Raw genomic sequence first — 3,245 nt, 5'->3', positions numbered from 1 at the left:
CTTTCTTGGTATTGTACCCTCTGTGAGTATAGACAAATGGATGATGACTTGTATCCAGCCTTATGGGCTTCCCTGGTGAGTCAGTGGTAAAGAATCCACCTGCCCATGCAAGAGACATGGGTTCAATCCCTGGATGGGAAGATCCCCTGGAGCAGACATAGCCATCTCACCGAGTATTCTTGCCTGAGAAATCCCGTAAACAGAGGAGGCTGGCGGGGTACAGTCCATGAGGTCGCAAAGAGTCAGGCACAACTGAGTGACTAACAACAGCACCCACCCTTGTAGGGTCACACAGAGCAGTTTCATGACAGTGAAAAGCTCTCTATCCTCTGTTCATCCCTCCCTCCCCCCCAACCCCTGGCAACCATTGGTCTTTTTACTGTTTCTATAGTTCTGCTTTTTTCCAAAAGTCATGTACTTGGAATAATGTAGTGTGTAGCTTTTTGAGAATATTTTTTTTTATTTTTTTAGTAATACACATCTAAGGTTCCTCCATGTCTTTTCACGGTTTGAAAACTTATTCATTTTTAGCATTGAACAGTATTCTGTTACTTATCCCATTACCTGCTGAAGGACACCGATGTTGCTTTTTAAGTTTTGGAAAATATGAGATAAGCTGCTATAAACAACTGCATGCAGGTTTTTGTGTTGATGTAAGTCTCCAGCTCATCTGGCTAAACACCAAGGAGCGTGACCACTAGATCATAGGGTAAGAGTATATTTACTGTTTAGTAACTCAGTTGGGTCCAACTCTTTGCCACCTCGTGGAATATGGCCCATCAGGCTCCTCTGTCCACGGGATTTCCCAGACAAAATACTGGAGTGGGTTACCATTTCCTCTTCCAGGGAGTCTTCCCAACTCAGGGATCAAACCCATGAGTCTCCTGCATTGTAGTTGGATTCTTTACCACTAGCCCAAGAGTATGTTTCAGTTCAGTTCAGTCACTCAGTCGTGTGCAACTCTTTGCAACCCCATAGACTGCAGCATGCCAGGCCTCCCTGTCCATCACCAACTCCTGGAGTTTACTCAGACTCATGTCCATTGAGTCGGTGATGCCATCCAACCATCTCATCCTCTGTTGTCCCCTTCTCCTCGTGCCCCCAATCCCTCCCAGCATCAGGGACTTTTCAAATGAGTCAGTTCTTCAGGTCAGGTGGCCAAAGCATTGGAGTTTCTGCTTCAGCATCAGTCCTTCCAAAGAATATTCAAAACTGATTTCCTTGAGGATGGACTGGTTGGATCTCCTTGCAGTCCAAGGAACTCTCAGGAGTCTTCTCCAACACCACAGTTCAAACGCATCAATTCTTCAGCACTCAGCTTTCTTCACAGTCCAACTCTCACATCCATACATGACTACTGGAAAAACCATAGCCTTGACTAGCAGACCTTTGTTGACAAAGTAATGTCTCTGTTTTTTAACATGCTGTATAGGTTGGTCATAACTTTTCTTCCAAGGAGCAACCGTCTTTTAATTTTGTGACTGTGGTCACCAGCTGCAGTGATTTTGGAGCCCCAGAAAATGAAGTATGTCACTATTTCCATTGCTTCCTCATCTATTTAGTTGGTTTAAGAAAATGACAATTTATTGACGTATGATTGACATACAAAAACCTATACATATTTAATTTATTGATGAGTTTGGAGAAAAGTCTACTCTTGTGAAATGACCACCATAGTTTATGCTGTAAGCATATCCATTACCTTCACAATTTCCCTCTCTTCCTTTTTTTAAGTATATTTTTAATCGGAATATATTTGCTTTACAATATTGTGTTGGTTTCTGCCACACATCAACATGAATCAACAATAGGTATAAATGTGTCCCCTCCCCCTTGAACATCCCCCCACCTCCCACTCCTTCCCACCCCTCTAGGTTATCACAGAGCACCTGTTTGAGCTCCCTGCATCACACAGCAAATCCCCATTGGCTGTCGATGTTCCAAATGGTAATGTGTATGTTTCAGGATTACTCTCAGTTTGTCCCTCCCTCTCCTCAACCCCTGTGTCACCAAGTCTGTCCTCTATGCCTGCGTCTCCATCCTGCCCTGCAAATACATTCATCAGTGCTGTCTCCTAGATTTCATGTGTATGTGTCAGTATATGATGTTTATATTTCTCTTTCTGACTTTCTTCACTCTGTATAATAGGCCCTAGGTTCACCCACTACGTTGGAACTCACTCAAATATGATCTTTGTTATGGCTGAGTAGTATTTCATTGTAGACATGTACCAAAGCTTCTTTCTCCATTCGTCGATGGACTTCTAGGTTGCTTCTGTGGCCTATCTGTTGTAAATAGTGCTGCAGTGATAATTGGAGTACATGTGTCTTATTCATGCCTGGAAAATCCAGTGGACTGAGGAGTCTGGTGGGCTACAATCCATGGGGTCGTAAAGAGTCGGACACAACTGACTGACTTCTGTGTGTGTGTGTGTGTGTGTTATTCAGTTATGGTTTCCTAAGGGTTTATGCCCAGTAGTGGGATGGTTGCGTCATGTGGTAGTTTTATTCCTAATTTTTAAGTAAACTTCATACTTTGCTCCATAGAAAGAAAGAAAGTGAAGTCACTCAGTCATGTCCAACTCTTTATGATCCCATGAACTGTAGTCTGCCAGGCTTCTCTGTCCATGGGATTTTCCAGGCAAGAGTACTGGAGTGGGTTGCCATTTCCTTCTCCAGGGGATCTTCCTGACCCAGGGGTCGGACCCAGGTCTCCTGCATTGCCGGCAGACGCTTTACCCTCTGAGCCACCAGGGAGGCCCATAGAGGCTGTATCAATTTACATTCCCACCAACAATGCAAGAGAGTTCCCTTTTCTCCACACCCTCTGCAGCATTTATTGTTTATAGATTTTTTGATGATGGCCATTTTGAAAGATGCCTTCTCACCCTTTATGTTCTGTATCTGTGATAAGAACACTTACCATAAGATTTGACCTCTTAGAGTGTACAATATAGTATTCTTAACTATAAGCTCTCTATTATATAGTAGATCCCTAGACCTTATTCATTTTGTATAATTAAACTTTGTAACTTTTGATTAATACTGAGAATTGGAATACTGCCTGCTGTATTAGTGAATAAACAGTATCAGTTATCAACAGTTGCAGCCACCACAGATGGTGAACCCTGAGGGAACACAGGATGTAAAAATACAGGATACAGGCCCCAGATTTGTGAAGTTCATATCAAAGGAATGATTTCAGTGAGCTCCGATTCTTGCATCTTTCCATATATGGAAAAGTGC

The sequence above is a fragment of the Capra hircus genome, unplaced genomic scaffold (assembly GCF_001704415.2).
Source record: "Capra hircus breed San Clemente unplaced genomic scaffold, ASM170441v1, whole genome shotgun sequence".
Taxonomy (NCBI): Eukaryota; Metazoa; Chordata; class Mammalia; order Artiodactyla; family Bovidae; genus Capra; species Capra hircus.
Note: the sequence above shows the minus strand (reverse complement) of the source record.